Here is an 11,301-nt window from a genome sequence, read left to right on the forward strand (position 1 = left end):
TTTATTGATTTCAGAGAGAGGAAGAGAGAGAGAAAAATATCAATGATGAGAGGATCATCTATCAGCTGCCTCCTGCACACCCCTACTGGGAATTGAGCCCGCAACCTGGGCATGTGCCCTGCTGGGAATCGAACCATGATCTCCAGGTCCATGGGTTGACGCTCAACCACTGACCCACACCCGCCAGGCCCAGGACAACTTAGAGGAAACGGTGGTCACTACTCTGGTGGGGGGCGCCAGGTAGGTGCAGGAGCTGGACCGACTTGCAGAGCCTCTGTGAAGCCCCCATCTAACTAGCAGCATTCCAAGGGAGCATTTGTCATCCCTTGAACTCTCGGAGAGGGGAAGGGGAGGCTGGGTCTGTGAAGGTCACCTGGCACCCACCCAGCCCCTCTACCTAGGCACCCTGGGCCCTCCCCCTGCCCCATCCCCCACCCCAGCCCCTGCAACCACAAAATCGAGCTTCTCTGAATGACTCCATTTTTACATGGCTGAGTGAATGGTTATTTAACTACCACATTAAAAAATAATAAATCATTTAGAGTGGAGTTCCTTCTGTATGTAGCACACTTTCCTGCCTCAGAAGGGTTAGTAGTGTGGGGGCTAAAAAAGGTAATACTTTTCCTCCCACTTTGTATGTCCTGGCTGGGCTGGTCAAATTAACAGAGACATTCACAGGAGAAAAAGTTTTAAAACATGCTCACAGAGCATTCACATGGGCATGGAAATTCCAGACAGTGAGGAAACCTTGGGTATGTAAGACATTTTGGACAAAGTAGAAAGCAGGGGTACAGGGTATTTAGATTTCAGAAGTGAGACTGGGCGATTTAAAGGTAGTTGAGGAAGAAGGGAATATATATGGCAGGCAAATTCTTGCTCAGCAACTCAGAAACAGCGCGACCAGGGTATCCAGCTAACAGGCACCTGCCTGAAGCCCGCTTGTTTACCATACTTAATTCAAATTAGGCCAAGCCCTCATCCATCCTAAGATCTCCTTCCTGAAACAGGCTTCTCTCTCTGAATCTCTTGGGCAGGAAATGGGGAATGGGGGAGGGTCAGAGCTTCTCTCTGAGTCTTTGTTCCTTAATAAACAGCTAAAACTAATATCCCAAAAAGCAGCTTCAGGGTGGCAGAATTTTAATTTCCATCAACTTCCATGGGTCAGAATCAGAACTGGATCCCAGATGTCTGAACACTACGTGTAGGGTCTTTTCCTCCACATGGTGTTCTCTTCGAGTCAGGGGTTAACACACGTTTGTTGAAAATAAATGTTTGAAAATCATAGCGGTGAGCACAGTGGTAGCTATTGAAGGGACCAACGTTTCACTGCCCTGAAGCTGTGATACGCTCTTCCAGCGTCAGTTCTCTGGCCTATAAAATCAAGACAATTTATAAAAATCCGTAAAATAGCCCTTGCTTCGTTGCTTCTGGGGCTGATACAAACATTACTGCGGAGGGGAGAATGCCCTTCCCACCGCTCTCTAGTTCTTGTGTTACCGAGACCCCAATGGGTTTTTGTTTGTTTTGAGTCCGCCTTCCTGTGAGCAATGTCCCAAAGAAATGAGCAGGAGCTTGCAGTATAGAAAGAAAAAAATAGTTTAATATTGGCCAATACGAAGATGGGGAGCTTATATTCTGAAGACCCAACTCCTTGATGGCATATAGGTTACAGATTATATAGGGTGAAATCGCAAGACACCGGTGGGTTAGGAGATTTGTCGTGCTGGAAGCCGATTGGTCAGAGGTGAGGTAAGGGTAATAAGTCATTTCTTCAGGGCTTCAAGTTCTGAGGTCTTTTCCAGGTCCCTCTGTCTAATTTCGTGAGAAATGTACCCGGGGGGTCATTTCACCTTAGGGCTCAGGAACTGAAACATAATTTCATGTTGTCTTTAGCCTGCCAGAGTCCCGGCCTTGTGACCATTAGTCAGGCCTGGACGGCTCTTCTGCTCCCTGGGGGCTGCTGATTATTCTGTGGAAAGGCTAGGTCTCTGAGGGATATATACATATGTGGTGTCCTAGCTGTTACATTTTGAAAATGAAATGTGTTTTAATAAGCACTGCCTTTATAATTATTCAAAGTATGTATACATTTTGAGGGGACACCCTGTATATGAAAAGAGAGTGAGAGAGCTTTTTAAAGCTAGGATTTAAAACTAATTTTAATCAAAGCCATAAGGACCCTCTATTTCATTTATGGATGAAGTAGTTATGATAAAATTGGAACAAAACTAGATTAACAAAAAAAACCAAAAACAAAAACATGGGAGAATCACAATATGATGCTTAGATCATAAAATGAGATTCAAAGAAATGATTGGACAGGATCCCTTTTTATTTTTTTTAAACAAACAAATTTATGAGAACCTGACAGAACAAAGAAAGTGCTCATTAGAAAGGAATCTAAGCAAGGTTTGGATATTTGTTAGTGAGGAATATAAACAAAGTTTGACCTTGGGTAGTAAAGGAGTAAAAATTTGTTTATACATGCTTTTTTGACTCTGGATTAAAAAAAAATTTTTTTAATTGATTTTAGAGAGAGGAAGGGAGAGAGAGAGAGACAGAGAGAGGGAAGAACATCTATGTGAGACAGAAACATCAATCAATTGCCTCCTGAATGTGCTCTGACCAGGGATCGAACCCGAAACCCGGGTATGTGCCCTGACTGGGAATCGAACCTGCAGCCTTCTGGTGACATTCCACCCGACTGAGCCACACTGGACAGGGCTTAATTTTTTATTTATTGACTTGAGAGAAAGAGAAAAGGGGGGGAGGTTGTTCCACTTATTTATGCATTCAGTGGTTGACTTTTATATGTGCCTGACTGGGGATCAAACTTGAACCCTTGGCGTATTGGGACGGTGCCCTAACCAACTGAGCTACCCGGCCAAGGCTTGATTTTATATTTCTTGTGATAAGGTTGTCTTTCAGTCCTTCAGGAACAAGTACACCTATCATGATGATTTATTTCCAGCTTTATGGGGGACAGAAGAAAGTCAGCTCTTTCTGCTCTTGCTGCTTCTTAGCTGATTTTACTTTGAAATAATATGCCATTGTGGAATACGTTGGGGCAGCCTGCCCTGGGCCCGACACCTCAAATGCGACAAGGAAAGGTAGGTGCCTTATAAAAAGGTCACGTGCTTTTGGGCTCTGAGTTGGACAGTATTATAATCTTCCCTGCATTGATTCCTTCAGCAGGCAATGGTTGAGCACAGCCATTGGGACTGGCCCTATGCTTAGTGCCGCTGACAGAGGCACAAAAGAAAACTCCCTTGCTCTAAATAAAGGTCTTTGTCTAATTGAGAAACAAATAGTAAATACCCCACCTAACAGAGGCTTGCAAAGGATTCCTGGTGTGAGTGAGGGGCAGGTGAGAGGATCTGATCCAGAAAGGCCTGCCAGACTTTGCAAAGAACAGACTTAATGTTCAAAATTCTGTTCATTCTTTTTTGAAAAAATTATCTATTGCTTCAGTTTCTGTTCGTTCTGCTTTCTTTGGGTTTGTTCTGGTGCACTTTTTCAAGTTTTTAGAGTTGAACATTAGGGTCATTTATTTTCAAATTAATTTGTTGTTTTCTAGCAGATGTATATAAGACTATAATTGTCCTTCTAAATTCTGCTTTAGCTGCATATCACAAATTTTAATATGCCATTATCTCTCAGTCCTATTATGGTGTGTGTGTTTTTTCCTGTTAAGATTTCGGTTAGATAGAGGTGAGCAGATAAGGACAATGGGCCAGATACAGAAGCTCCCCAGGGGCAGAAAGCCCCTGATGCATAGCAAGGGGCAAAACTGGGAAAACAATTACCTCACCCCCAGGGTAACCTTTCCTCCCCTAGCATATCACTGGTCATGTGGCTTTGACACCCTGACCTTTTCCTCCCTAAAGATAACATCTAGGCCTCAGTTGTATTTCAGCTCCAGGCCCAGAAAAGCAGCAAAACCAGACAAGTGATGTGGTGGCTGCCTGAGGACCAGCTGCATTGAAAGAGAGAAAACTCAGTGTCCCTGTCTTAAGGGCTTTTATCTGGAGGTCTCAGGGGAAGATCTCAATGGAATATTCATCAGCTTTCCAGGTGTGCCCCCTCAGGGTGGTGGTCTCAGGGGCTGGGGGTCATTAGTGCAGCTGGTCCTGTTGTCAGCTATCGCCATTGCTCCATCTGATTTTGCTGCTTCTCTGGGCCTGGAGCTGAAACACAGCTGAGGCCTAGATGCCCTCTCCAAGGGTTAATGCTTCAGGGTGTGGTCACACAAGGGCTTGTAGTTTTGCCGTTGCTGGGCACCCAGGGCTCTCTGCCCTGGCAACCCTCTGCACCTGGCCTATTATTTCTACTCGGCTCGTTCCTATCTACCTACCTACTACGGAAATGCCTTTCTTCTGTTGATGCAATTGTTCCCCTACCCCTTCTCATAAATACCCATTGCCTTTGTCTCCTAACCAGAGTGTTATTTGGGCTCTGCCTGAATTAATGATTCCCAAATAGCTATTCTTATTGGTCTTAAATAAATGCCTGTTTGCTTCTCAATTTGAAAGGACTTTTATTATTTTGGTTTTTAATATATACATATATATGTATTATTATATATATACATATATATATATATATTATTTCAGAGAGAGGAAAGGAGAGGGAGAGAGAGATAGAAACATCAATGATGAGAGTCATTGATTGGCTGCCTCCTGCCCGCCCCCTACTGGGGATTGAGCCCACAACACGGGCATGTGCCCTGACAGGGAATTGCACCATGACCTTCTGGTTCATAGGTCGACACTCAGCCACTAAGCCACTTAGCCAGGCAGGATTTTTAATTTTAAGTTAACATAGTTTGTTAATTCCTCCCATAATTTGGTGTGATTTTGCCTCATAATTTTAAGAACAAATTATTAGGTTCATACAAGTTCAAAATTGTTTTATCTTTTGGTGACTTATCTCCTTTAATACTGTTCTCCTTAAAAAATTATTATGCCTGCTATTAATATTCTACCCAAGATAGTATTTGTCTAATATATATTATCTCTCTCTCTTTTTTTCACTCTTTCTGTATAGTTCTTTAGGCTTGTCTCTTAGAAATGACATACAATTTTTTTACAATATTTAAAAAATGTATCTACGTATCTGCTGTCAGTTGGTGAGTGTAACCAGTTTATATTGATAATGCTTACAGAAATATTTGGACTTATTTCTGCCATTTGTATATATACTCACATACCCTCAGGGCTGATATTCACCTAGAGCAAGTTGGGTAGCCCTGTGAATTGTGATAAATTGAAATTCTTCCATCCTGATGGTTGTTTTGAGACCTCACAGTGCCCGCACCCCTGACCTCCCCTTTGTGTAGCAACAAGAGGGGCAGTGCTTGTCCAGGGAGGCCTTCCCTGACCTTTTCCAAGTCTGATTGGTCAGCAAATAGGCCACAGAGGTGCTTAGTATTTTCTTTCTCTCTTTTTTAAAAAGTATTTTGAATATTATGTGAAATATGCTTTCTCTTTGTTTCTTTTTTTTCACTTTTTCTACCTTCCTTTGGATTGTTTGAATTTTCTTTATTTAAACAGAGGTGGGGAGATGGTACTAGAATTACAAGTGTATCAATAAGTAACTGCCTACTAAATATCTTTACCAGAATATTCCTCAAAAAACACACACACAAATTTATCATGTCAAAAAATGAAACCTATCACCCTGGCTGGCTTGGCTGAGTGGTTAGAGTGTCGGCCTTCGGACTGAAGGGTTCCAGGTTTGATTCTGGCCAAGGGCACATGCCTCGGTTGCAAGCTCAAACCCAACCAATCAATATGCCTCACATCAATGTTTCTCTCTCTCCCTTCCACTCTCTCTGAAAAAGCAATGGAAAAAATATCCTCGGGTGAGGATTTAAAAAACAAAACAAAACAATACAAAAAATGAACCTACCACCTTTCCCCATCAGCTTGCTTTTTCTGTATCCCAGGTAGGGTACCACTTTCTGCCAAGGCATCCGGGCTGGGGTTCTGATAGCTACTTCATTTCCCGCTTTTCAAGTCCTACAGATTGAGAAGGATTCGCCGTGAAGCTGCAGAGCCCCTCTCTTGCAAGGGGTCCTCATGGGAAAGTCTTGGGAATGTCTTATGTGGTCATATGTTTTTGTAGAATTTGCAAAAGTAAACTATTTTAAGTGCAAACAGTGAAGATGTAGGGCTCGTCCTACTCCGATTTTTCCTCCATCCCAGTTCTCCTCAAGCCCCTCATGTCGGAGTGGCCATAGGCACTTTGGGGATCTGGCTAGGGAAAGGTGAGCTGGAGATACGTTTAGTTTGGGTTTAGTAGGGCATGTTTATGTTATTTGTGGTACTTCTATGTGTAGTTACATTCCTGATGGCCTTCCCAGTATAGGAATGGTTTCTAGGATTGCCATTCTGATTCAACCAGCTCAGTTATAAACATGTCCCACCCCACGTGTTTTAGGAAATATGTAGACAGTGGAGGAGAAACCAGATTTGACACAGCCAGAAACCAGTCTATGGGAAATTCTTTTAGTCATCGTATGTGTAAAATTTTAAGCGTGTAAGTCTATTCTCATCCATGCCTATTTAAAATGGAAGTTCTCTTCTGTAGGGAATGTGCTTGATAAGGCAACATATACAATTATAACATACACACGTATATAAATACTTTTTTTTAACAATTCAGGAAATATATTTTATTAGAAATCATGTGTAATAAGGCACATAAGCAAGAGTACTACAAATAGAAGTATTCCTCTGTGTGAAATTAAATGTTTTATGCATCTACCATATCAGATGACATCTTAGCTCATCTGACATATTTGATTCTTATGAAGTCTGTAATTTCTGGATGCACACACTAAGGAAAGATTAAATTTAAGGATGACTTGATGTGGAATGCGTCTAAAGTACAGCACAAAGCTCAACTCATCACTTGAAGAAGAATATCCATGACAAACTGGAAGATACTTTATATCAGTTCAAGAAGTATTTAAGATTAGATGCCTCTCAAGAAAACCTAAAATGCCCTGAAATCTCATAGTTCACACATGAAACATGATAGAAGTATTTCCACTTTGACAATAGTTATAAACATGTGTGTGATATTACCAGTGGTGTTAACTAAAATAGCTTACTTTTGCAAATTTTACAAAAACATCTGACCATATTTGAGGAACTGGAGTTTCTTTTTTTCCATCTAAAGAAAACAAATACTATTAGAAAATTCTCCCTGTATACGGATTTTTCTTCCTAACTCTTTCTTGCATCAGACCCTCACTCTCCATACCTTAGGTACCACTGTCCTAGTTTCCAGGCCTTTGTGATTTCTAGCCTGGGTTTCTGCAGGATCTTTCTAACCAGTCTTCCTGGCTCAAGTTTCATTCCCCTGAACTCTGTCCTCTAGAGTGTACATGTGACTGTGTCATTCCTCAAGGACCCCCAGGCGCTCTCAGGATAAGGTTAAGCCTCTTAACCTGGCACCTAGGACCATGTGTCTCTATCTGCAGCCCATGTTCCTCTGGACTCTGGAAAGATCAAATTGCTTGTAACCTCTCCTCCCCTCCTCCCTTGCCACACCGCGTCAGGTCCCCACGCCTTGGCTCATGCTCTCTCCTTGTCTGTAGTGCCCTTCTCTCCCTCTTTCATTTCGACAGCTCCTTCTCATTCGCCACAATCCTGCTTAATTGTCATTTTTTTTATGGAACAGAAACTCTCTGACATCTGTTTTCACAATAGTGGACTGAACACACACTCTAGTCAGCTCCACCCCCCAGAAATGACAGGAAAGGGGAAAAGTGGCATCCTCAAAAATGATAACAAAGAGTGTTCAGATAAGCAGAAGTGCTGAGGCATTTCCAAGAAGCCCAAAGCAGGCAGGATGGTATTTAACACTGCAGCCAGCTTATGAGCAATGACAAAGAATACAGCATGGCTGTGCCCTCCCTCTCAGGAGCACACCCGTACCTTTCCCAACCCCCTCCTCTCCCACCCCCCAGGTGCCTTACTTTTGCCTTTCTCTCTCCTAAGCTCCGAGGGCCCTTCTTCTGCCTCTATAACTTGTTTCCTGAGCCCATGCAGCCCAGCTGGCTCACTTCTACTACCTCTGTAACTTTCTAAATACACTCCCTTATAATTTGAAAAATAAAAGAATACAGTATGTATATTTTTGAATGTATATACTACAATATATATTACAATAGTGGGAGCAGAAACAAGGGTACTCAAGCTCAGAGGTAGGGGAGGCCTGGAGTAAGAGGGGCCGACTCAGTTACTGATGGGTGGGTTAGACAAGCGCTTCCATGGAGGTAGCTAGATGAGTTGACTCCTGATCATCACCTAAACCGCACCCTTGCAGTCAAGATGGCCAGGACAGAAGCACCTGTCTCCAGGCATGAGCTGTGTTAGAGTGAGGGACAGGGCAGGGCCCTCGTGGATGGCAAAGCCAGGGAGTAATGGGCAGCAGCTAAGCCCCAAAAGCCAACTTCTGGATACGCAATAGTGGATCCTTCCCACTCTGTACTCTCCCTGTAAGCAACATGGAGCACACATCCATGAAATGGTTTTACCCCTCTACCATAGTGAGCTACACAATCACATTTTTTGCCGGAAATCTCATGGGAAAACATGAGTTCACTGTCAAAAAATTAAATATCATTGGAGAAGCACCAGCACCACGAAAGTGAAACTTATAACCGAGGATACAGAATAGTAATTGCTGATATTTCTTAAGCATTTATATGTCAGGCACTATTCTAAACACATTACATATGTAAAAAACCTTCATCTCTAACAGGCATCTTTTAAGGTGGGACTATTTTCATCCCTATTTTACACATGAGGGAACTCAGGTGTAAATGATTAAGTGACTTGACACAAAGTCATACAGCTTAGTGCGTGAAGCCGCAGTTCAACCCTGGGCTGTCTGCCTCCAGATTTCAAGGTTAAACCAGAACAAATAAGACAACCAGTACTGAGCTTTGAAGTAAATATAATTAATATTCTCAAATAAAAGATAAGGAAGACTCAATTAGAGATGTTAGAAGTGAAAATTTTTTTTTAAAAAATGAAAGATATATTTATAATTTAAAAAACCCCCACCTCAGTGAATGAGCTAAGAGGTAGGATGTCTGCAGCTGAAGAGCTAGTGAGCTACAAAACTGGACCAAGCAGTTTTCCCTGTAAACAAGAGAAAGGGTTAAGTCAATAGAAAGTAGAAAAGAAAAAATAACAAACATGGAAGATAGTTCCAGGAGTGCCACATCCATCCATCGGGGGTAGAAAAAGAGGCTAGAGTAATGGGTGTCCAGTCCAATGTGCTTATTGGCAGCAGTGCTAGTTTCTCTCCTCTCTATCCCCAAATCCCAATAAAAAGACCATAGAGGGAGAGCACAGGTAAAAACCTGCACAGGCAAGAGGAACCAGAGGGAAGAAAACCGTGGACAAGAATTCCCAACATGTTTTCTGAGGACAGAAAGCATATGGAGGAGTGGTAACTGACTTGGGGGAACAGAGGGTGCTGTAACTGGGTGCCCCCAGAGGGAGGAAATAAGGAGAAGCCAACTGATTCTCCCCACTGTACCCCCAGAGTCTCAGAAAGGTCTGGCCTTAAGGATGTGAGATACAGGGGGAGGCTGAACCCGGCACAGGGACTTAGGTTTGGAAACCCTAGGTCATCTCTCTATTCCCCTTCAGCGAAGGTCTGCTCTGGCCATGGGAAGAAAAAGAGTATTAATCTGTCTTAGAAATTGAGCTGTGGGAACTGCAGAATGAGAGGTGTGAGGCAATACATTTAGGAGGGGGAGGTAAAGTACAAGGTTTAAGCAAAAATCTGCGTATTGAATGATGAGACCCCCATCCCCAGGGCGTGAGCAACCTGACTTACAATCCACAAGCAGGATCCTGGAGGATTCATCCATAGAGAAAATGAGCTTCCCAGACAAGGGTCCCCCAATAACTGACATTCGCTGGTTTCATCAATGCAAAAGCTGATTGATCCGCAAACACCCTGCAGTGAACCCCGTCAATGCACAAACCCCACTCCCACACAGATTCTAGTCAGTAGTTTGTGCTTCATCTCGAAATGCGCACGTCCAACCAGGGGTCACCGGTTTGTGAGGAAGGCCTTCAGGTAGGGTGACTGGCGTTCTGGTTTGCCAGTGACCGAGGGGTTTCCCAGGATATGGGCCATTCAGAACTAAAGCAGGCAAAGTCTCTGGCAACCAGGACACGTTGGTCACTCTGCTCCAGCATGTATGAGCAAGATCCATGAGCTTGGCTTTTGCTTAATAATTTGCAAGCCTGACATCCCATGTGCAGAGCTTGTAGGCTGTGGGCACAGTCATCTGCTATAATTCATAGGATCTAGTGGCCAAATCTGCAAAACTCGTATGAAATGGTTTGGGACCTTTGCTGATCCTGTTCCCGCCTTTGCCACAGTATGGAGAGAAAAATATGACAACACTGTTAGGAATTCCCAGTTGGCTCCTTGTATTTTTAACTTGGTCACTTGACGCCACTTTTGGGTGGGCTGCAGAAATGCTTTCCTGCCGGACTCAGTGCCAACCACCAGCCAGCGTCGGTTCTGAAGGGCCAGTGTGTGTGCCATGCCGGCTGCTACCTGTGATCACCAGGCCATCCTGCCCTGCGCTGGAGAACAGAAAGCTAAGCGTTCTTTTGGATGCGAGTGACCTGATTTTGATATCATAGACTACGAACAGTCTTTTTTTTAATCTTCACTTGAGGATATGTTTTTTACTGGTTTTAGAGAGAGAAAGGGAGAGAGAGAGAGAGAGAAACATCGATGTCAGAGAGAAACATCGCTCTGTTGCCTCCTGTATGCTCCCCAACTGGGGATTGAACCTGCAACCTAGGTATGTGCCTTGACAGGGAATCAAACCCGCAACCTTTTGGTGTAGGGGACGACACTCCAACCAACTGTGCCACCCAGCCAGGGCTGGCACGGTCTTTCTTAATAGACAATTGATACTGCTACCTCATTACCTCCAAAATAAAAGCTACCAATTCTGGATTGTAAATAACCATTTTAATATATATCCTTCAACTGTATAGAGATTTATAGAAAATAACTATAAATAACAAGTTACCTTATTTAGTTATCTTGGAAGTCCATTTCACAAGAAATTTAACTAGCAGGGCCCGGTTCACAAAATGAGACGTGATGCAGATTTTGCGTGTGAGGCCAAGTAGGGTATATGGTTACACCCGGCTTTACAGTTTCTCCAGGCTCATTTTCACTGGCACAGCACTCCCTGCCGTGGAGCTGTGGGGCCTCAGTTACCCATTCACGCTTTGTTAGAGA

Source organism: Miniopterus natalensis, chromosome 14 (genome assembly GCF_054644295.1).
Source record: "Miniopterus natalensis isolate mMinNat1 chromosome 14, mMinNat1.hap1, whole genome shotgun sequence".
NCBI classification, from domain to species: Eukaryota; Metazoa; Chordata; class Mammalia; order Chiroptera; family Miniopteridae; genus Miniopterus; species Miniopterus natalensis.